Here is a 23,254-nt window from a genome sequence, read left to right on the forward strand (position 1 = left end):
TGGCGCCCCTCCCCAGCCCCAGAGGGAGGGGGCCGTGCTGTGCAGGGCAGCCTCAGACCGCCCAGCGCCTCCCTGCCCAGCCCCCTCCTCCCTCGGCTCCTTCAGCTGTCAGGGGTTCGCCCGGCAGACCCCCCCTGCTCTCCCTCCGCCAGCAAGGGCTGCAGGCGATCAAGCTGAGCCACGGAGGGCTCAGGCCGGCGGTTTACTTAGCTGAGCAAAGTCAGGTGACCCGGGGACCCTGACAGGGCACCCCAACCCCCCCCCCCCTTCATGAAATGGCAGCGTGAAGGTACAAAACTGAAGAACAGTTATTTCTCTCTCCCAGGACCCCAACAGCTCCGCTCCGACCCACGCAGCCGGCCCAGAGCGCTCACAGACAATGCGATGCTTGTGTTCTCTCTTGGGAAGGGGGAGTGGCCGCAGACACGAGGATGTCACGATCGTTCCGGACTCCCAAGTCACAAATATGTGACCGGGGCATGTGCTGAGCACGCGCTCTCCACGAGTCTGCGTGGCCGCGAGAGCACAAAGGCACAAGGGCCGGGGACCAGGCGGCGAGGAAGGGGCCCGGGGAACCACAGAAGCGCTTCATTCAGGACCATGACCGCTTCATTATCCCCCGGCTTCCCCGGCGCTGCGGCGGAGGGGGGGCTCCCTGACAAAGCAGAACCACCCAGCCCCGCGGAAAGCGCGACTGCCCGTCACCTGCCAGCGACTCCCTCTGAAGCTAAGGACGTGCGACAAGCAGTGACTCCAGATTCGCGCTGGGCAACCGAAAGAAACGGGAAGCCGTCCATCTCCGCGGGCGGTCCTCAGCCCCTGGCCGGGCCCTCCCACCCCCGGCTGGCTCTGCACTGGCGCTGGGCCTCGGTTTCCCCCGCTGCTACCACGAGAGTCTGAAGCCACACGGCTTCCGGGAAAAAAAGCTGGTGTCTCAGTCTGCACCGGCTGCTGTAACCACATACTCTAACCCGGGGGCTGCTCAGCTCATGGTATTCCTCTCAGTTCTGGACACCAAAAGTCCAAGGTCACCGTGCCCGCAGCCAGGGTCAGGGGAGAGCTCCCTTCCTCACAGATGGTCATCTTCCCATTGTGTCCTCAATGGGGCACCAATCCCACTCGTGGGGGCTCCACCCTCACGACCTCGTCACCTCCCAAAGGCCCCTCTGCCTAATGCCATCGCCTTGGGCGCTAGGCCTCAGCCCACGGATCTGGGAGGGACACAAACATTCAGTCCCCAGTAACTGGAAAGAGAAACATCTTGGGCCACCAAGGGCCAGGTTCCCCCGAGAGTAAGACGCTGTGTTGTGTGACCCTCTGCACAGCGGGGGATGAGGCCCCCGAGCAGGGCGGGCCCTCCGGCTGCTCGAGGACACCTGCCCGGGACGCCCCAGGCCTCCACGACGCCTCAGCACCTGCCTCCACGGTGTGGTTTCGGCGCGGCAGTTCTCACGGTGTGGCCCCGAAACCCGCAGCGGCCGCAGCCTCACCTGGGAGCCCGTCAGACTTGCAGTTTCTACCCCGACCCGAGGCTGACTCAGAAGCTCGAGGAGTGGGGTCTGGTGAGCAGGGTTTTAACAAGCGCTTTTCAACACCTGGTGCTTCTGGCCGTTTGGAAGCTGGCGTGCTCGTGGATTCGGTGCCTAGGACCCTGGGCACTGGGAGGACAGTCTTGCAAATGAAAAAACCGGACTCCATCCAGGTCGAGCCCCCTGCCAAAGGCCATGAGGTCAGTGAGGGGTGGGAGGTCCGGGCCCTGCTCCCGGCACCTCCCCTGGGCCAGGACCTGGGATCTAGAGCAAGATGACCCCGTGCTTGTCCCGAAGGGGTTCCCCACGGTCCCTGGAACACACTCACCTACACAAGCCCTGTGTGGACCTTTGGTGCCCCCCTCAAGCATCTCGGCCCAGCAGAGCCAGGGCCCGGACACACCCTGCAGGCACGGAATGGCCTGGCCAGCGGAGAGGAGGGGCCGGATCAGGGAGAGCAGCTTCCAGACAGCGGGACTCAGGGCCCACAGTTCTCAGAGTCAGCGAGTGACCCGGAACACGGCGCCAAGAACCCCAAAGGTTAACCGCATAGGGAAATGTGTCTGAGAATCTGAAGAAAAAAATCTTCGCAAAATACTTGCCCCATAAGGAGAGAAAAATGAGGCTAAGCAAAAAGACAAATGTAAGGGGCAACTAGTATTTAACACCTGAGGGAATACAAAAAGGAAACCTCGATTCTTAGAAAAAATATCAATTGCCATTTGCAGAACTTTTTTTTCACCTCCGCTTGCTTCATTTGGGTCCCTGTCTCAACGCATACGCCAGAAGACCCTGAGAAGCGCATTTTCATTTGCACTGCGAAATTATTCTCTCTTTACCACCCCCAGAAGTTATCTGCTTGTTGCATGGAAGCTAGACTGCCTGTCAAGATAATTTAAAGATTAAATCTTTGTTTAAAAAAAAAAAAAATCCTGCAGTTTCTGTTCAAATCATGGAGGCGCCTGTGGCCCAAGAAGATGAGGCTGGGTGAGGCGTCTGAGGGCCTCTGTGGGCGGGCGGGAGGGGGCACTCGGCCCCAGGTGGGAAGGACCCTGGGCTGAGACCGGCTTCCACACGGGCACCAGGCAGCGACAGATATTCTCGCCACCGCTCGCCCGGCCCCATGTCACCAGGAGAGGCCAGAAAACACGAACCTGTCTTCCGAATGTCTTGTCCCCTGCGGGATCTCAAGTTCAAAGTCTTTCCCGAGCCAGGCAGGGAACGAGGGTGAGAGAGTCCTGGGTGGGACGCGACGACCCAGAGACCAAGCCACGAGGACTGGACGGCTACCCGGCCGCGGCTAACACTGTCCACCTGTGGGGCCCAAGGGGTGTTAAAAATCTCCCGACTGGTCCAGAGAAGCTGCAAACCCAGACTTCTGTCTGCAGTCCCCCGACTTTTAAACGTTGTCCACAAATGCAAAACTCCTCGAGCACCACGGAGGCCAACCAACCACAGTGAGGACAGCATCGGGCCCCAAACCACACGTGCTCGCCCTCTGCTCTCACGGAGGCCGACCGGCCAAAGCTCAGAAACTGCCCGGACCAACTGCGTTTCGGGGCGTCCGAAGAGCCCCGTGGACTCACCGGGCCTCAGCGCCCCCAATCCCGCACAGCCATCCGCGTCACTGCTGGCTCAGGCGGCGTTAGCTGAAGGCCTAAAAACGACCAGAAGCTCAGAGCATCTGAAATCCTGAGCATGGCAAAGCTGTCCCTTGAAAGTCCCAGTCCCCAACGGTGGGGCCGGCCTCCCCACGCACGCCCCCTGGGGAGGTGGTGGACCTGGTCCGTGTCCCTGCCCGGCAACGCCGGCAGCCGAGGGCCTGCCCTGCCCTCACCAGAGCCCCCTCCAGCCTCTCCCACCGCGGGCCTGGGGAAGGAAAGCGTTTCCCTGCCAAATGCTTTAAACAAATGCAAGCAAACCCAGCAGATGGAACAGATGATGCTGGATCCCTGACGCCTACAGATGGCTGGCTTCGCTCGGGTCACCGTGAACAGAACAGCTGCTTCCTGAATCACGACTCCTGCACAGAACACAGGATTCTGTTTTGATGACTTCGATGCAAGATATAGAAGCGAGAGGGGGGTTTCCTGCCTTTCATTTCAAAACAGCCGGGACGGACGAAGACTTCTTGTACCATAACAACCCAGTCAAAGGGAAGGCGCGATGAAGTGGGTTTTCTTAAATGTCAGCCCACAGGGCGACCCGCTCCCCCGCTCCCCCGCTCCTCCGCCCCTCCGCCCGCCCGCGGGCCCTGACAGCAAAGAGGCTGAGCGCCCGTCCACAGGCGCCCGGCCCACGGTGGGGGCCGAGACCGGCTTTGGAACAGATGGTTTCTTAGTCCCGCATTTCATACATGTTTTCTTCCTGATGGTACAGGCAGTGGGGCCCGGGCTCAGCTGAGGCCCGTGCAGGCTGCACCCGCGGGACCCCGACAGGGACAGGCCCGGCCGTTCCCCAGAGCAGGAGAGGGCCAGGCCCCAACAACACGCTGACGGATTACTGGTCCGCACGCAGTGGACAGGGCTCACACCTCCAAACGACTGTCCTGATGGGCCCCCGGAGACTCCTGCACAGAGAGCACCTGAACCGAGCAGGACGACAGCTGCAAGCTCAGCCCAGCTCCGGGCCAGTCGGCACGGCCTCGCCTCAGCAGAAAGCCCGCCGAGGGGCCCGCACGGGTCTTCCTTCCCCGTGCCACATGGCAGCCACCGAGGCGCATGGATACAGCGGTGCCTCACCTGCTGCCCATGGAAAACATGGCCCTTCCACCAAAACAAAAATATCCCCTTCCCCGCTGGGCGGGAACAATGGTGTAACCCACCAGGTCCCGACAGTCCAGAACAGAGCGTAGCTGAATACTGGAAAGTTGGTGTCTTTGGGGTTTCCGCAGGGCCCAGTGAGCCCAGTGAGCAAGCATCATGTGCAGGTGGGGGTGGGGCAACTGGGCACAGCAGAGCTGATGAGGCCGCCGGCCCAGTGAGCCAGGACCTGGGGGCACAGGCTGGAGGGGCAGGGCCAAGGGGGTCCTCATGGGTGACTCACAGGTGGCAGGTATGGCCCGGGCACTTTGGGTGGCTGGCCCAAGGTCATGCAGAAGGTCTGGCAGTGGGGGACAGCTTCCTCATTCTAGGCCCAGGCTCCCTCTGTTACGCCCCACATTTCTCCATCACCTGAGTCTGTGAACTCATCCTCCCTTCTGTGTCTTGGGGTCAGGAAGGCCCCCGCTCCTTTCCGTCCCAGAATGCCGCCCCCACACTTCCAGTTCCCTCGGCTTTGGGTCCGCCCCGCCCCGGGAGACAGCCCGGGGTGCTCCTGCCCACTGGAACCTTCTATAGGGATGGCAATGCTGTACCTCTGTGCCGTCCGCCACGACAGTGAACGGCTCCACCCAAGCTTAACGTGTGACTGTGACAGAACAACGGCATTTTTAATTCCGTGTAGCTTTAATTAACCTAAATATGCTTATCATTTGTCAGCTAGCTACACCTCAATAAAACCGAGGAAAACTTAAGGTTACAGGTGGCTAGCGGCCACCACACGGATAGCACGTGTCTGGGGCAGAGAGCGCACACAGAGGAGCCGGCAGCTCTCTGCACGGGGCCAGGTGCTGCGGACCACGTGGTCTCTGCCCTCCGCCCAGCTCCACCCCGGTAGCACGAAGGCAGCCATAGGCGCTGTGTACACAAACGGGCATGGCCGAGTGCCAGTAAAGCTTTATTTGCAGAAGTCAGGCAGTGGGCCAGATTTGGTCCACGGGCTGAGTTTGCCAACCCCTCCCCACCAGCTGGATGACCTTGGGCATCGTTACCTTACGGAACCTCAACTTCTTATCTCTAAAAAGGGGCCGATCACAGTATCCACTCCTTAAGTTCTGGCTTTAGGAACTGAGGAGGGAGCCGGCGAGGGGGAACACACTCCGTGTGAAGACAGCCCCGAGTGGGCGTTCAAAGAGGACTCGCAGGGGAACAGGTGAGCCCTGTGCCGGGCTCTCTGACTTACAACACGCTGTCCACTCCGCCCTCCCCGGTGAGGCAGCCGCGTCCGTCCCCGTCCACACAGAAAGGCTGGTTCCACGTCGAACGTGTCAGTGGCAGGCCCCCCCGTTTCCAGGTCCCAGGACCCAGCCTCAACTCCCGGGGCGTCTCCGGCTGCCGGCAGCCCCACACTGCATGCCCTCTGCCGCCTGTCTGGGCTTGCGGGACCAGCTGACACCGCGAGGGGCTCGCCTCTTGGTAAGGAAACCGTCCACACGAACCGAGGGGACAGTCTCGGGGGCTCCACGCCGCTGGGCTCTCCTGGCTCGTGTTCCATCCGCCACCCTAGAGCCCTGTCCCTGCTTCGGGGACCGCAGACTGCTGCAGTCGTCTGGGGTGGCCGCTCACCCGCCGACCCTGGGACGCCTCGCAAGCTGGCTCCCCGTCGACGGGTGGGGTCAGCTAAGACTTGGTGCCGTGGACCCAGACGAAGATCTCGCAGTCACCCTTCCCAGCACTGAGTCCCCACGGGTCCGCCAACTGTTCAAAAACGCTACCCCAGCCTGCAACGGGGCCACACAGCGGTGACACCCGGACCCAGCTCCAATGGGAATGGAATGAAGCTTTTCTTCCTCGTTCGGCATAAAGCCCACCCCCTGCCCCAGGGCTCAAGAGCCGTGCGGTCTTCTCGCCCGTGTCCTCAGTGGAGGACGCCAGGACCGCCTGCACGCAGAGGGGAGGGCACCCAGGACACCATCTTCCCCTCCCGGGCCCTGAGACAGCCTCGGCTGTGACTGCCACGCAGGCGTGACTGCAGCAACGAGGTCAAATCAGAGGTGGGCAGCCAGGCCCACAGGGGACGCACTCCTGGGCCCCCCCAGGGCTCTCCCCACGGCGAGGGCCTGGAAACGAGGCCCTCGGGCCAGAGGCACCTGAAGGCCCAGCACGCAGCTCACTGCCTTCCACACGGGACATCACCGGGTCTCCCCCAGGCCCCAAGGCTACATCTGGAGACTGGGCAGGAGCGGCCTGCCCGGGGGTTCCCTCACTTGTGCAGGGGACTGGCAGGGCCAGGTGTGTCCGCGGGTTTGAAGCCGCGTGGGAAGCTTGCGGGCCAAGCGACAGAGCAGACGACCTACCGGCCTGGGTGGCGACAAGGCCCGGGGGAGGGGCCTGGTGCCACGTCCCAGGGCAGTGACGTCCTGGAGGTTTTCCTTTAACACCCAAAGGATGTGCCTGACCCTCTCACAAGTTGTTTTTTTTTTTTAAGGCAAGCTGGAACCCATTCACCTGTGGACCATTGCCCCCCTCGGCGGCCCCGGGGCCACAGTCTCGGCCCGACGTCTGGCCTTTGGCCCCCACCCTGCCCCCCCAATCCACCCCCCCGGCCTCTTCCGCCCCAGCCGGGCCTGATGGCTCCTGCACTTTTCTGCTGGCCGAGGGCGTTGGCGGGCCTCCCCAAGAATTAGACGAACAGGGAAGGTTGTGGCCAGGAGGAAGCCCGTTTGCAAGGAGCTCACCTGTCTCCTCGGGACTCACTGCTAACGAGCAAAACCCCACGGGGCTCACCAAGACACACCCAAAAGAAGGGCCCCCCCCCCCCACCCAGCCTCGGAGACGCATCGCTTTCCTTAGCTCGCCCCCGCTGCGCCCGAGTCGCATACCACGCAGCCAGCGGGCCTGGAATCTGGGCCGGCCCGTGAGGGAGTGTCGGGCGCCCGCCGGGGGAGGCAGGTGAGCCGGCGGAACGTTCTGGCGTGTCTGTGTCGGCACGTCCCCCGCCCTGGGACGGCAGGGCGAGCACACGCCGGGGCTCCTTCCCGATCACGCCGACACGGTCCCTGGTTTTGCTTTCCAGGGGGAACAGGCAGCTGTGCCCTGAATCAGCGTTTTGGTTTGTTTTTCAGCTCACGCGGCGCCACGAGGTTTTGTCCGCTGTGGCTCCTCCGTCCCAGCCCGGGCGCGGGCAAGGGACCGGGGAAGGTCCTGGGAATCCCAGTGCCCAGCTTTTTAAAGCAAGCCCCTGGGCTGTAAATAAACAAAGTGGATCCATCCATCCGGCCAAGTGGAAGGCCCATGAAAATTCCGTGTGTCAGGAAGCATCCCTCCCTCCAAGCAGGTCACTTCAAGGTCAAAATAAATAGGCCCCTGGGCAGTGTCCCCGGAACGTGGACCCCAGGGGGGACCGCTGGAGAGGAACACTCCCTTCTCCTCGGGCTTCCCCACCAGCATCCAGCTGCCGACAGACCAACCGCCGGCCATGTTGGCCCTCGCCCTGCCCCGGGGTGCAGCCTCTCTCCCAGGTCGCTCGGCGGCTTCCCCGGCGTCTAGTCCAACCCTGCTCCGTCCGCCCTGCCACGCCCCAGAGGTGAGCCTTCCAGGACGCAAGCAGCAGCACGAGGCTCCCCAGCTCCTTGCCCTCAGGGTTCCGTGCAGACGCCATCGCCTCGCACCCACCGCCACCTTCACCTTGACCAGCATAGCTCCCGCCCATCAACCTCTTCTCACCCAGGCGCCCAGGACTGGGTGGCTCTCCACCTCCTGCAGCCCCCGCAGCGCCCCCCCCCGAGGCAGTCTCACGCTGCACACACCCCACCCTGGTCTGGGACACCCGCCGCCCCGTCTCCAGCCATCTAGACGCCTGCTCGTTTGAGACTCAGGAAGCCTTCCCCGCCCCCCTCCTTTCGGCCCCATCCAAAGGACCTCGCTGCGCTCCCGCAGGACCGTGGCCTCGCCAGTACCAGGGGCACGGGCACTGCCGTGCGGCCTACGGCACCGTGCCTGGCATGCAGCAGGAACGGAACAGAAACACTGCGCTCCGTCCCTGACACCACAAGCCTGTGAGCTGCCCGCAGACAGGGCTCAGCTTACTCACCTCTGAACTCTTCAGGGCGGCGCGCACAGTAGGTGCTTACTAGATACTGACTGCACTGACTTGCACCCAGGGTAGGGGGGGCCACCAGCCAGGCGGACCGCCCTGTGGCCAGACGGAAACAGTGACACGTCTGAACAGGCAGAGGGCGAAGGACACGCGTGCCGGCACCCGCCCTGGGCCCGGAGGCAGCCCGGGCACCTTGGCCACCGCCCTCAGACAGCCCGGCCGTCGCGAAGGTTCACGATGTCCAAGCGGAGGGTCCGTGTCAGGGCACCCGAGCCTGGCCGCAGCGGCGGGTCCTCTGCAGGAGGCTCTGCCAGCCTCCGGCGGGAGGGGCAGCGGCGCTGGGAGTCCGGGCCCCGCCCGGAACCCAGGAAATAATACCGCGTCTTCGCAGCCCATGGGGGCGCCAGGAAGAGCCCGGCCACCACGGGGGAGGGGACAGGCCCTCCCTCTGTCATCCCAGTCAAGGGCTTGTTTCCAAAGCATAAGTGAAGGTCTGCCCTGGAGAGGCCGCTGGTCGTGTTCAGGGGACGAGGGTCCAGAGGCAGCAGGGGCCACTCCCCAGGGCGGGGACCCCACCACGACCCCATGACCTGCCCCAAGAGGATGCTGGTGACCAAAGCCGTGAAGGGCGGTCTGCCCACGTGAAAGATGGGGCGACACCAGGTAAAGATGCCAACTGCAAAGCATCTAAAAAGGACCCGAACAGGTGGGAGACCGCCCTCCGCTCGGTGCAGACAGGTGCTGGGCCGCTAAGACTTCCAGGGACTCGTTCCCAGAAGCCCGAGAGAGCAGGACCACGGTCGCACGGCCGCTTCCTGACGCCGACACGAACTTTACTTTCTACGTGTAGGCCCCGGTTACGTCACGTTTGGTACGCGGAGATTTTGTTTCCTAAAGAGAGAGCGTCTAAGAGGTTTCACCGGCTTCGCTCCTCCGGAGACGCACTGCGAACTAGACTGGGACGCTCAAGCCTTGCTCCCCCGGAGCCCGGCGTCACCAGAGAACGCCGGGGAACCACAGGCTCCACCTGCCTCGGTCGGGCAGTCCGGCCACGCCCGGCGCAGACTTCAGTCCCCTCCGGCTCTGCCCCTCTTCCTGCCACCCGCGGGGGTCGTGAGCACAGTCACCCTTGTCCTTGCCGCTGTCCTTCCAGCCCTTCCCCCGCCCCCGACACCATGCGCCGGCCACAGGGCTGCACAGGATGATCGCTAATACCCGCTGGACTCCAAGCGTGCCCACCCACAGTAGCAGTCAGAGCCCCAAGCCCGTGGGCTGAGTCTGTCCGCGTGGCCACGGTCCAGATGAGGGAATTCGGCCCGGGAAACAGCCACCTGCCCAGGGGCATCTGGTCACCAAAGGGCAGACCCTGGATTTGAACCCAGGCCCTGGATTCTGGAGCTTGAGGCTGCGCTCACCCTAAATGACGGAGACCAGGCTGCCCCCACGTGCTGCCCAGAGCTCCCCCTTGGCTCTCCCATTGTGGGCACGGAGCCCGCCCTGGGCTTTGAGGCACTGCTCCGCCCGGCCCTGCCCCTTCCCCTTCCCCCGGGGCTTCTCAGACAGGCCCTGCAGTCCCCCGGCAAGACGGAAACCCGAGGCCGAGAGGCTGGCACAGCCAGCGAGGTCCAGCAGCGGGGCAGCTGTGTGCCCACCACCTTCCAGCCGGGCAACCGGACCGTGCGACAGCTCAGCGGCAGGGAGCTCCGGGGACAAGCCGCAGGGGGCCCCTCCTGCAGGCGCACCCGCTTGCCCCCAGGCCCTCTCCTCCTCACCCAGAGCGTGGGCACGGCCAGCCAGTGAGGACGCTGTCCTTCCACCTCCAAACAGGCGGAGAGGCGGCTCACAACCAGCGGGCGGAACCTCCCTCCGCTCCCAGGCCCCCGGCCAACGCGAATGCCAGAGCAAGGGGAATTCCAGGCGCGGCCCAGGCCTCTCCCAGCTGGGCCTTGTCCGTCAGGGCCCTTCCTCCAAGGGGCAGTCGAGAATGAGGGTGGCCTCCCCGGGGTGCAGGGCAGGGCGGGCAGGCGGCAGCCCGGAGCCTGCAGGGACCCCCCTCCTCTACCCAGGGCACTGCTGACCTCCAGGGCACAGAGAGGCCCCGCAGAGCCTGCCCCCTGGGAGCCCGAGGTCCCCGGCCAGCAGCCTCGGCCACCCAAGCCCCTCCTGGCAGGAGCGGCGTGGTGCCCAGCCAGTCACAGCCGGAGACCACCCCTGCACCTGCTCACAGCAGGAAGGGGGCCTGCTCTGCAGGGGGGCAGGCGCTGGACGGGAAGAAGCACGGCGTGGAGGGAAGAACACAGGACCGGGGCCGCCGGCCAGGAGGAGCTGAACCCGTGCTCTGCCTGTCGCCCGGGCGGGTGATTCTGAGCGGCAGCAGCATTTTCAGCAGGAGGCAGGGCTAGTCCCTTGGCCAGAGACGGTGCTGGGGGTTCCGTGAGCTAAGGAAGGGCCCAGCTCCAGGGGGCCGACAGGCAGCCGATCGGTGCCCGCTAACTGAACACAGGAGCAGGAGTGGCGGGTGGGGGAGAGTGAGGACCCTCCTCTGCCCAGCTCGTCGGCCCAGTCCCAGGCCAGGAGAGGGGAGAGCGCCTGACCCAGCCTCCACCCCCAACAGACAGGAGAGCGGGTGGGCAGAGCCTTGCCGGGCCAGCCAAAACCCTTCTCACGGAGCTCCAGGGTCCAGCCTGGTCGCTCAGGACTCCGCTTTTCCTGCCGGGGACGGAACGGGCCTGCACTCCCAGCAACAAGCCAGGAGATTCCTGCCAAACAGGTGTGGGGAGGGGGGGAAATGGGCCAGATGGTCCAGTCCACCGAGAGGACCATTCCACCAGGCTGAAGGAGCCTCTGCGAGGCGACCTCGGGCCTGCCTGCGGGTCTGCACCACAGGCCACCAGCCTCTGGACCAGCAGCGGGTCCCCTGATCCCACAGGAGAGAACACAGCACTCGAGCAGAGGACCCGGGAGACGCAGCTCCGTCCCCCTGGGCACCAGCTGGGTGACCTAGGGAAAGTTCACGCACATCCTGGGGGTCGGATTTCTCCTCCGGAAGGCTGTGTCAGCAGACTAGAGATCTTGTTCTCCACAGCCCCCGGCCGCCCTCAACATAACTCGATGAAGTGTCATCCCGAGTACGTCCACGGCAGGACAGGCCCCGAGCAGTCACGTACGACCAGGTGGCTGGCGGGGTGACCGTCGCTGCTGCACGAGGTAGAGAGGGTCCACCGTTCACAGAGAATCTCACCACCGTGCGCCCTGGGGCCGAACGGCATCCTCCCCCGCCACCCCCATGAACCCCAGAGGGACGCCACGTGCCACATTCCAGAAGGGACGAGCGGCCGGACAGACCGGCAGGATGGCGGGGATGCGGGGCCTGCCCGAGAACTACCCCGAGACAACAGGCTACATGAAACCCAATGCTGTGCCCACTCCCGTGAGGGCCGGCGCTCCCCAGACCTGGCCCGGCAGAAACGGGAACCACACAGATGAGGTCCAGGGCAGGCACCGCACCCAGGGGTGGGCACCTTTCAGATCCTCCTTCGCTGAGACGTGGCAGTGGGAAGTTCCAGCAGGCTCATGTATTCCACTCCTGGCCGGGAAGGTCCCCCATCCCCCACCAAGGGAGGCGAGGTGCACGTGAGGGGTCTGGTCTGATCCAGCCCTCGCTCCTCAGCCTCGGACACATGAGCGAGTCAGCTCTGAAGCTTTAAGACTGCCAATGCTCAGCCCCACCCCTTCTCTCGAAAAGTCTGATGTCATGGGTCCTGGGCACCGTCTGGGCATCTGGGTTTGTTTGTTTGTTTTTTTTTAAAGATTTTATTTATTTTTAGAGAAAGGGGAAGGGAGGGAGAAAGAGAGGGAGACAAACATCAATGTGTGGTTGCCTCTCACACCCCCCCCCCCACTGGGGACCTGGCCCACAACCCAGGCATGTGCCCTGACTGGGAATCGAACCAGCGACCCTTTGGTTCATAGGCTGGTGCTCAATCCACTGAGCCACACCAGCCAGGGCATGGGTTTGTTTTTTTTTTAAACCTCCCCCAGTTGATCCCAGTGCACAGCCAATGTCGGGAACCACTGCACTAGATTCTAGAAACTCAGCGCATGGTCGGGGTGGGGCGGGGGGAGCGGGCAGCACTATCCACAAACTGTTTAGGGACAGAGGGGGCTGCGAGTGGCCAGGCGGGCCCTGCCGCAGATGGGTATCCTCACCCTACCCCCACACCCAAACCAGGACCAACCTGCAAAGAGCCATCTGTCTGAGACAGAATCCAGGGCCCGTGCCCCCCCCTGGCTGGGGGGTACCGAGTTCCCACGCACGGGAGGTTGTACCATCACGTTTAGTTGCTCGATCCCTTCAGGCATGTAAGCAAAACGTGACATTGTGTGAACCCTGGGGTGGCAAGGACCACAACATGACTCGCTTTGAGACCTCCAAGTTACAGATGCAACCAGCAAGGTGCAGAAACCCTTCTGAGCAACCTCTTTGGATGCAAAGTGGCATCTGAATAAAGGGTGACGCGTCTGTAGCCAGCTGCCGGATTTTTCCCCAGCTTTCCCCGAAAGTCACTGGGAATGGCTCTCTTTTCTTATGAATCTGTCTTTCGTAAGGTTACAGTTCCAAGTTTCTCTGCGGTGTTAACAAGACTAAGCACAATCGATGCTGTGAGATAAAACAGAGCCCTTGCCTCTGCCTCAGGAACACACGACTGATACTTGGTGTGTGCAAAGCAAGGTGGACCTGGACAAAGCTGCTGGCTTCTCCACCCTCCAGCTGTGTGGCCTGGGGCCAGTTACTTGGCCTCTCTGAGCCTCAGCGCCTTCAGCGGTAGCTGCGGAATTGCTCTGAGAATTACAGAGTGTATGCCAAGCCCCTGGGCCCCATGTAGGCCTTCAAAGACCAGTGGGCCCTACTGTTGTTCTTTGAACGATCCACACCCATTTCAGCTGCACCCTGCAGCACCCAACTTTGCCTGATCCTGAATCCTGGGAACCACATTACCCCCGGGGCCAGAGAATCTGTTCCTTTGTTTCACAGGGGAAGGAAAAAAGAGTGAGCGCCGGTCAGAAGTCAGCCTGCCCTGCATTCTGGGGGTCACATGGGCTGTTTACCAAAATGACCCGTCTTCACCTCCTTCCAGTGGCCCAGTGAGAAAGGTCCCTCCAGAGAGGACGGGGTGCCTAAGGGGTGCTGTTTGTGCGACATTCTGGCCAGGTCTGGACAAGCGGCCCCCCTCCCCCCTGCAAGAGGCAGATCCCCGCAGCGGCCCCCACAGCAGGAGAGGAGGAGAGCCGTTAAAGGAGGGGGGGCGCCTGTCACACTTCTCCGTAACCCCTGACGTGATGTGAAATTCTACAAGGTAGACCCTTTGAAATGCAAAATCTTCCCGAGTCCTTCAAATGTGTTTTTATTTTCCCGGGTTCCTAAGGCTGCTTTCAGACCCACCCCATCAGCATTTCCCCCTCTCAATCAACTCACATTTAACAAAAAAAAAAGAAGAAGAGGAAGAAAAAGGAGGAGGCGGCGGTGGCTGCAGCAAAGATGTCTCTGCTTTTTGAAAAAGCTCAAGTATCTCCAGTTGCTGCTGCAGGGAGAGAAAAAAATCGTGTCCTAAACTCCAGCATCCCCTCCTCCAAGGCACCCTGAAGCCAACTTTCCTCTGGAAGATTCCCTCTCCTAACCCACACAGCACTAACTCCACTGCTGCTCAGAGCTCCAGGAACTTTCTAAGAGACAAGGATCTGGTGCCCTCTGACCCGAGTTCGGGAAGGTTACAGCAGGCACCGTGGAAGCCACAACCCGCAATTTTCGAAGCCCCGACCTCGATCCAAAACTGTGTGCACAGGAGGTTTGGATTAAACATCAAAGAAGAAGTTACCTTAACACAAAGTTGTTTGGCAAAGAAAATTACTTCACCATAAGAAGAACCCTAGGGGACGGTAAATTGCTTTTGAATATAGACTTTTCAGCGGCGCCGTCATTAATCATGCTAATGTAAACTGCGCTAAAACCAAACTTTTCTAAGCAAGTCTCTGGGCACATCAGCATATCTAAGCCTCCGGGTTTGTTTCCAAAGTTCACATCCCAGCACGCAGTGGAACTGCAGTTAATGGGGTCAGCTATTACAGTGCAGCCCGCGACCTTGGGCCATAATAAAGGTGACTCAGCCGTGGAGAAGGAACCCTCGTAAAAGTCAGGCAGGAAGCACACACAGAAATTAACCGGACAAGGAGAGTCGATCCTTTCGGAAAGCGCAGGCACTGGGCAAGTTGAAACAGCGTTTCTCCTGGGGTGCTGGGGGGAAGACAGTCCGCATTCCTCGCAGCGCCCCAGCCCCTCGGCCAGGGCCTGTCTGGGAGGCTGGAGGGCGAAGAAGAGAGCCGCTGGCCAGGGCGAGCAGAGCGCTGCCCGGCGGGGTTAAACCGCCCTGAGCCCCCGCCAGGCTCGGCCATGTGCTTTTCGTGCTGGCAACAAACCGGTTCTTTCAAGGGAGTGGACGGGCCGAAGGGACAGCTGCAGCAGAGCCAGCAGCCAAGAGGCAAAAACCTCGAAAAAGCCTCGAGTTTGAGACTTCCCCCTCAAGCCAAGAAGAAAAAAAACGAAAGAAAAAAAAGAAAACAAAAGCCACCTCACCTTTGGGGCTTGCAAGGGCTCATCTATGAAAGTGTCCCCCTGGCTGGATCAATGAAGGAGCGCCCCTCCACATCTGGTTTCCATCTCAGACCGAAATCTGTGTTATCAGCATATTACATAACCCGCGATGCCTGCAGGTTCCTTGTATGACACATCACAGAGGTGTGTGTGGCGGCGGCGGCGGCGGCAGTGGGGGTGGTGCCGATCGGAGGAGCATTTGCTTGTTTCAGTCTTTTTTTTGTCGGCGTTGTTTTAAGGGCAAGAACAAAAGTTTTCCGTGCAGTAGGAAATTCAAAAAGGATCGCACGGCCCGGGTGAGACGGCAAGTGGACCACCTGACAGGGGGCCCGGCCCTCCGTCCTCGGGGCCCGCTGCTGCTGCGCCGAGCGGTGGGTGAGAAGGGCGTGCTTCTTTAAAGAGCAAAGCCAAGCCGCCGCGCCAGAGTGCTCCGCAGCGTCCTCTGCTGCCAGCTCCCAGGTCCTGCACCAGGCTCCCCCGCTCGCCAGCCTCCTGCAGGGAGGAGAGCTGGCCTGCTCCGTGCCTCCGCCAGGCGCCTGCTCCCTGAACCCACTTAAAGGGCACCCAGCCCACTAAGCTTCCTCCTCTCCGGGACTGGAGAGACAGGGAGCCCGGGGGGGACGGCAAAGGAAGCAGCAGGGCTACAGAAAGACTAAAAGGCGTGAACGGAAACAGCCCAAGAAATAACGACAGGGCTCCCCATAAAATGTCCACTTAGTGCAGCCATCAGGATGTCAATAAGGTATCGTTAAGCCCTTCCCAAAGAACTTTATTAAACTCCAAAATGCTACATACAGGCAACATACCCTCAGCTAAGAACAGGAGGGAGAAATAACCAAGAACATTATCAAAACAGTGGCAAAGGCCCTATTTGTCCTGCCAGCCTCAGAACGTTCAAGTTCATTCTGCAGCAGTGGCACGGTTCGCTGTTACTTAAGACTTGTCTTCGATGTTCAAATGATTGCACAGCAGTATCACCTTCTCAGGGGAAAAGAAGTGGTCCTCGGCAACATTATTTGAGCCGGTCTTAAAGCCATCTTGTTCTCTCAATGGGGCGCTGGGGAGAAAACCCCAAACCTGCCCCAAGCCTCTCCTGCATTCCCCCAGGCTGGAACAGGGCCCTGGGAGCTGGATCGGCACCCTCCTGGGGCTGCAGGACTCCTGGCGGCACCCAGACCCTCACCAAGTGCAGGCACAGGGTCAAGGGCTTCCAATCCTGAACTCAGGAGCTCAACCTGCTCAACCCCCTTCCTGGAACGTGGGCCTATTAACCAGGACAAGAAGCTGTTCTGTTTATCTAGCTGTCTGCAGCTAAGAGGAAGGATAAAAACCTACAGATCCGCAACTCAGTAACAAAACTGTAACTGAGACAAGTTACTGTTAAGTGGATAAATTAAAATGAAACCAAAACCTGGCCAAGCCAGGAGCAGTGCATCTCACCCGAACTGCTCACGCTGTTCCTTCCCAAGTCCTCCAGCCGGGTGGCATCTCTTAACCTGGAGTCCAGAGCTCGGAGCAAGGCGGGAGTCCCCCTCCCAGCCCGTGGGAACTGCTGGGAACACATATGGTCGCATGCCACTTGGAAGTCTGCTAATATGTTGTAAGCAGCCCAAGACGCTTGCCTGGCGTCCCAGGCCAATAAACAATGCCATTCCAACTCCTGCGGCAGTCAACAGAAGACAGTCCCTAGCCTCCACCGTCCCACGACTCAACAAACATTTGTTCCTGTTGAACCACCGTCAGCCTGGCTGCATCTGCACCCGCTCCGACAAGGCGAGCGCGGTGGCGGCGGCGGCGGCTGCAGCGGCGGCGGCACCAATGCCCTGCCCAGGGTCCTGGGCTGGGGTGCAGCCCGGGGCCACTTGCCCAACACCGAGTCCGGAGACCGTAACGTATGGAGGACTTGGAGTGTGGCCTATAGGAGGCAGAATCCCATTCATCAAACGCGGCAAAGAGCTGTTCTTTGTTCACCATCGTTCCAAGTATACAGTACGTGTTAATGAAGCCGGGCGGCCAGACGGAGGGAGCCCGGCTTCAGGGGGCGTCCGGGGGCGAAGGACTCGAGCAAGGCGGCTAGCACGACTCACCGGGGCTCCACAAGCATTGTTCCGCAAGCCTGCAGGCGGGGGTGGGGAGCTGGGGGGAGTGCTCCAGAAGCCCTCTGGGTCAACGCAGATTCGGGGCCCTCCCCGGACTCGGGGTGTCCTCACCTCCTCCGTCCCCGCCCCACCAAGTGAAACCCAGAGAGGGGAAGCGGACTCCCACGGGTTTGCAAATCAAGGACTGGCAAAAATGTGACTCGACCGGTGTGCCGATGCCGGACGGCCCTTTTCGCCATGTGCAAAAGCCAAGCCAATGACCCCCACTCTGCAAGCCCCCTCCGAGGCCATCCCACAAACTTCGCTTCCCCCCGCGCGTCTGAACACCCACCCCACCCCCCACCGGCAACGTGACCGCCCTGGCCGGTCCTGCAGCCGCGGAGCCCGCCGCTGCGCGCCCGAATCCCGGGGGTGGCAGACGAAAACTTCCGCGAACAAAAGAGTTGTCTGCAAACGATGCGGGAAGTTCGGGGCGAGCGTGGCCGCCCGGGTCCGGGGCTAGGGCGTCTTCCCCGCTGCCACCAGCCAGGGCTCAAGTTGAGACGCGGAGAGGGGGACAGCCCCCCGGGCGCAGCCGGCCCTGCGCCCGCCCGCCCCGGGAAGCGCAGACTTTTCCGCAGGGGCCGGGCTGGCTCGCTCCCCTGGCTGCGCTCTGACAAGTCTCATGCCTGCACTAGCAGACAGGCTCCACACCCCGAGAAGCCACCCGACCCGACGAGAAGCGAGAAGGAAAAAAAAGGAAACCAGCAACATAAAAATATAAATAATGAAAATAAAAACAGGCAAGCCCAGCACACACGCGAGCAAGGCTCCCCCCAGCTGGTGCTGCGGCGCACACGGCAGGGTCCTCCGCTGCGGACCGCCCCCCCCCCCCCGCGTCCCGGCCGCCCCCGCCGCCCGAGGGTCGCTTACCGTGCGCCGCGGGACGCCCCGGCCGCGAGCCCCGCGCAGTCGCCGCCGCCGGCGCTCGCCAAGTCGCCCGGGCTGCCCGCCGCACGTCCGCCGCGCGCACGCTCCGCAGCCGGCGCCGAGCGCTTTGTACCGAGCGGCTCTCGGAGGAGGAAATCGACTTGTCACTTCCTGAACTGTTTGCAACTCGTCCCTTTAACCGGCCCGGCCTGGCCGCCCGCGCCCGCCGCCGCGCGGGGCCGCCCGACCGCGGCTGCGTGTCGCTGGGACCGGCGCTGTGCGGGCGGCGTCGCGGGCCCCGGCGCTCGGCGGCGGCGCGGCGGCGTGCAGGAGCCGGGCGGCGTGCGGCGGCGGCGGCGGCGGCGGCGGCGGCGGCGGGGAGAGCGCAGTGCGCGCAGCCGCCGGTGGGCGGGGAGTGGGGGCGCCGCGGCGCGCCGCCGGCGGGGCTAGAGGGCGTCCTGCGAGCCGAGCCGCGCGCCGCTCGCCGCGCTCGCGCCTGCCAGGGCCCGGGAAGTGGGAAGTGGCCCCGGGCCGCGCCGCGCCGCCGCTGCGGGGGGGGGGGCCCCCCGCGGCCGCCCGGGCCCGGGGCCAGGAGCCCCGCGGCCGCCCCTCCCCGCCCCCTGCACGAGCCGGGACCGAAGAAACCCGGGCCGCGTGGACTTCAGGCGTCCGGCTTCCGGGTTGTCGGGTTTTTGAGGTTTTAAAGCGACGACCATCTCAGCGGCGGCACGCCGGGCGGCAGGGGAGGGGAGGGGAGGGGGTCGTGTTCGAGTTGTCACCCTCCGGGAGAATAAAACGCTCGTTTCCTAACTCGGGGCGTTGATCGCAATGAAGGAATGTGTACTGCAGAGGCCACATCCCAAATATACGCAGCTGGTGAAGGAAGGATTTGTGGTTGCTAAGCAGAGGCGGAGCATGTTTAGCTCTGCAACTTAGGATGTTGACTTAAGTTCAGGAATGTAACCCTGACAGAATAAGCAGAGTATTTTCATTGTGCGGCTCACCTGGGGGAGGGGATTGTTTTCCCCGTGAAGCGAAGCCCTCGATTTCCCATCACTCCCGCCTATTGGTGTATGTTATTTTATTGACCTTGTATCCAAAAGGAGGTTTTTTTTTTTTTAAAGAGGTTTTTAAAAAGAACTCCCTATGCCTGTTTTGTGTTCTCCTTTGCCAAAAAAACAAAACACCTCATTACTTTACATGGATTGTGTCTGCACCGTTTGAATGGTTCTATTCATAAATCAGGAAACTTTTTCTGTTGCTTCTAGGAACATTTAATTGGTTTTAATCCAACGTTTCAATCCCAGTATCAAACATAAATGAACAATTAACTTTTTGAGCTTGTGTGCACTTGGGAAACTATTATATTTCATGGCTACTGCTGAAATATTTCAGTTTCTCATCACACTGGACCCATTCTTTTTCAGAAAACTGTGAGCTAACATCTCCTTTCACACTCCAGCTCACTCCGGCGATTTCTGCTCCAAGATTAGGATGGACGGTGGATCAGAAGGAGGTGCCTATTCATTCAAGTAGATGCCGTGGGGCAGAACCCTCGGAAAGCCAGAATGAGCTAGTACGCAGAACACCAAGATATCGAGATCCCTGTCCATAAACGTTGCTTCGCAAATGGCCGATTTTGAGAGGAGAGGAAACCCAGCCTTCCCAGGTTGAACAAAGAAAGGCAGCAGGGATAATCTGGGGGTGCTGCTACATTTCCGCAATGCCATCTTACCGTTGTCACAGTGTCCCCTCAGCCTTGGAGAGCTTCAAGGGTATAGTTTAATGTACTTTTTATTACGAGGCCTAGAGTGACTCCTGCTGGCAAACATTCAGTTTATTCCCACAATTACCAGTTCACCAGGTCAACTTAAAAAACCAAATGCAGGGGTCCCGAGCCTGGAAACAATTATTGCAACCATTATTCTTGTTGCTTTCAGGATGATTTTAGTCTCACAAAATTCTACGGATTGTGGTTATGGCAAGCGCCTTTGCTGAAAAGCCTCCATTCCAACCCAAAGCAGCCTGTCTTTCTGGTTCCGAAAACTTTATTTCATTAAGAGTATATGGCACCAAAATACCTGCTTAAGGAACTGTGCTGCTAACCAATGAATACCTATTTCTCATTTACTTAATTTGAATTTCCAAAGGCTAAAAATATATACATTAAGGCCTGTGTCACTTAAACTTTCCATACTATAAAGTCTTACCACATTATGTAGTAAGTTCTATAGATATAAAACACCCCACTTCTTAGGGCTATACTATTAATACACAGTTCTTTATTATTTAAAAAAAATCTTATCCAAAAGGTTTGTATTACTTTTTGCTCAATTCAAAAGAATAAATATAAACTCAGTTGAGCTCTGGGTTTAAGACAATATAAGCAGCAATTGGGGGAGGGGGAGCGGTGAGCTGTCTGTCCACCTTTGTTCAATCCTCAAAGGTCGAAACCAAATCAAAACCAGACGTACAGCACAATCAGACACCTAAACACAAATTCATAGGCCAATTTAGGAATAAATCCGTAAGTAATCCAAAAATGAGCACTTGTAACTTTTCCGTTATAACTGACCAGTACTATGTGGCTAGACCGCAGAATACCCTGGGCAATACAGGATGCGGGGACTACCCAGTCCCACTCCCAGACCACGGCGTGAAGCCCGGGGGTGAGACCCGGCAGCGCCGGCTCTGCTGGCTCCCCTCAGAGCCCGGCCGCCCGGCGGAGGGGCGCCTGCGTGCACGGCGTGCACCGCGTGTCCGCTCCAGACGGCCTGGGAGGTTCACACAGTCTCACTCTCCGTCGAGAGCGCCCTCGTTCCAAGTGTAAAGCTCTTAAGCAACAGGAGACAGAAAGGGTGTATTTTATTAAGAAAGGGTGTGATCAACTGTAACTTGTATCAACAAGCTAATAAAAGTTTCCACCGAAGCACATTTGTGCAGGGGAGGGTAGAGGCTGGGTTTTGACGTGCGCTAAGAAGTTTCCTAGGTATAGAGGGTGTTTTCTTTTTGGGCCTTTAGAACAAGACAAATGTGATGTTCGAGCTGAGCTTTGAAGTTTGAGCAAGGACCGGGCAAGGTTGCTCAGGTCTCCCCATCAAATCTACCTGTACCGATGGCTTTCAAAGGGCTCCCCGCTAAAAAAATGACAAACCAGTTTGTCTCTGAGAATAACGTATTATCTTTAGACAAACGAAGTCGGTGAAACAAACACCAAGTGTGTTACACGTGGAGCCGCACAGCCGAACGCCAGCGTCTGTGTGTGTGTATGTGTGTGTGTGCACGCCGACTCCCTTGTTCACCTCCCAAAGCCCCCGTGCCTCCGTCACGGCCACCGAATTAAAGGCCGGTCACTCACATTTCACACTGTCCTTTCTCCATTTGAAAAGATCTCTTTAACACAGAACCTTTTACATTTTCTTACAGTGCATGATGGGAAGGCAAGTTCACCTGAAGCATTTTCAAGAAGACTGGCCGCTGAACACAAGTTGGCAAAACACGGTGCTCTGGAAAACACGGGAAGTTCTGATCGTAGATGGAGGCTAAGGATCTGTACTTACTATGGGGGCAGTTTTCTTACGTGGGTCTTCTTCTTCCAAACAACAGGTTCTGCAGCTGTTCCCACACCGGCGACCAAGGTACCGCCCTGCACACACAAGCGTGTACCACGCACTGACCTTTGTTCTTTCCTCTCTGTCTCCATCCCGTGTGCTGAGGGGAGTTACCGCTCTGACCTGGAACCTCGTGTGTGCGCGTGCGCACGCATCCCACCTCCACACACACGCATTTCGTGAGAGGCACTTCAGTTCCTGGAGGCAAGGCTACTTTTTGATTCAAGCACTACGTAAGACAAATTTATTTTCGTTGAAAAATAACCACAGCATTAAACTGAGTGACACCAATCTCACCCCTCTGACACGAAACGCGGGCTGAGAGCGGCTTGAGGGGAATGCCCACTGACATGAGCGCCTGCGAGTCTGCAGAGCTCTGAGGCCGGGCGGCCAGCGCCACTGAGATGCGCGGCCCGCCAGCCGGGCGGGCGCTGTGCGCCGCGGAGGGTGGGCTGTGAGCCTAGTGAGTCCTGAGCACAGACCCTGATTTCCGAGTTGGCAGGTGCTGAAAACACAGCCAATGTCACGCTTGCCGCTCACTGGAGGGAAGAGCTCTGGGCAAAAGAAGCTAAAAAGAACAGAGCAACAGTTAAAACCTAGTTCAGGTTGACAGTACTTTTTTTTTTTTTTTTGCAAAGTTAATAGTCGCTCTCGGTACTAGGTGCTACAAGAAAACGTGAACAAGAAAAGCCATGAAGAAACAGACATTGAAAAGTTTGATAAATAAGCAAAAATACATGTAATGAAGGCTTTTCATGATCAGCTTTCAAAGTTACTGGTTTACATAAAACCTATCAGACCTATTTTACTATTTTAATACCAAGATTCAAAAGCATAATTACTTCCTGGCCTTTCCCTGATCTATTCATGATCTTAGCTGAGGTAGACTCTAATTAGTATCACTACAAACATGATTACTCACACTGGCTTGCTTCAGTTACTCCACCAAAAACATAACTAAAAACAAGCTACAGTATTTTCATATTGCTATATACTGAGTTTAATCTAGAAAATATTTCGACAGCACACCTAGACTAATGTTTGTAATTATCTTCAAATGAAAATAATTTCAGTTTTTTTTAAGATAGTCTTTAGTGGAATTCCAATTTTGTCTCTGAGATACAAGCCCAAACTGTAACTTAATTCTCCTCTTCAGTCAGCTACCTGCCAAGCAAGTCGCTGCCTCGAGAGAAATCTGTTTGTGACCCCGCCCTGGCGACGTGCTCAAGGCCACTGCTAGCCGGCCTACCGCGACGAGAGCCAGGCCAGGCGAACCTCATATTCACTGGGTAGTGAGGACACTGTTCAAGCAGATACAGTTTTGATGTCACGGAGCTCCGATTCCCAATGTGAAGACTGAATCTTTTGGATGTGAAATATCAAGAAAAAAAAATCAGTCTCTGGCTCCAATGGGCAGACCCTCCCCGGGAGCAGCGTGAAGAAAACATCTGCTCTGCTCGCTGTATTAGCCTGTGACTTCCTTAATTCTTCTTGGCACTCCGTCCACCTTCTCTATGAACCAAAAGCCAAGGTGTCTGGTGATGTTTTGTTTCATTACGGCCACTGCTGTTTACAAGGGGGACCAGCCCTGCCTATTTT

The 23,254-nt window shown here is 59.2% G+C and overlaps 1 protein-coding gene across 1 annotated transcript in view; it reads right to left on the bottom strand.

Annotated features, from left to right (window-relative positions):
• The window catches only part of FAM53B (family with sequence similarity 53 member B), a 94,040-nt gene extending 75,650 nt beyond the window's left edge, over positions 1-18,390 (bottom strand). The window contains exon 1 of the mRNA XM_028513103.2: positions 18,048-18,390. The gene's annotated coding sequence lies outside the window, so the exon portion shown is untranslated. The remainder of the gene's footprint in view (positions 1-18,047) is intronic.
• Between the last annotated feature and the right edge of the window lie 4,864 nt (positions 18,391-23,254).

This window comes from Phyllostomus discolor, chromosome 5, assembly GCF_004126475.2.
Source record: "Phyllostomus discolor isolate MPI-MPIP mPhyDis1 chromosome 5, mPhyDis1.pri.v3, whole genome shotgun sequence".
In the NCBI taxonomy this organism is placed as follows: domain Eukaryota; kingdom Metazoa; phylum Chordata; class Mammalia; order Chiroptera; family Phyllostomidae; genus Phyllostomus; species Phyllostomus discolor.